Genomic DNA, 326 nt, shown 5'->3' with positions numbered 1-326 from the left:
TTTTTAAATAGCTTGAGTGAAAACTTTTCCAATTTTATTTTAGAAGGTCTATGGTTGATCTCAAACACCCGAGTAGTTAAAGCCATACTAGAATCACATGATAAATCAGCAGTAGAAAGGCAGTCACTGAGAATGCAGCTGTGATGAGAGGTGGCAGAGATTAGAGCTCCAAGCAGCAGATTTGAGATTGAGATTAGTGATGATTTCAGACTAAAAAATTGGAATAAATGGTCAAAATAAGAAAAGACTTCCAGGCCCCGCTGGGATTCGAACCCAGGATCTCCTGTTTACGAGACAGGCGCTTTAGCCAACTAAGCCACAGAGCC

The 326-nt window shown here is 40.8% G+C and overlaps 1 non-coding gene across 1 annotated transcript; it reads right to left on the bottom strand.

The window, feature by feature from the left end:
- Positions 1-252: 252 nt before the first annotated feature.
- On the bottom strand, positions 253-326 carry TRNAT-CGU (transfer RNA threonine (anticodon CGU)). The gene has a single exon. It is a non-coding gene; the product is annotated as a tRNA-Thr (tRNA).

Source organism: Crocuta crocuta, unplaced genomic scaffold (genome assembly GCF_008692635.1).
Source record: "Crocuta crocuta isolate KB4526 unplaced genomic scaffold, BGI_CrCroc_1.0 scaffold336, whole genome shotgun sequence".
Taxonomy (NCBI): Eukaryota; Metazoa; Chordata; class Mammalia; order Carnivora; family Hyaenidae; genus Crocuta; species Crocuta crocuta.
This window is presented reverse-complemented; position numbering and strand designations above follow the sequence as displayed.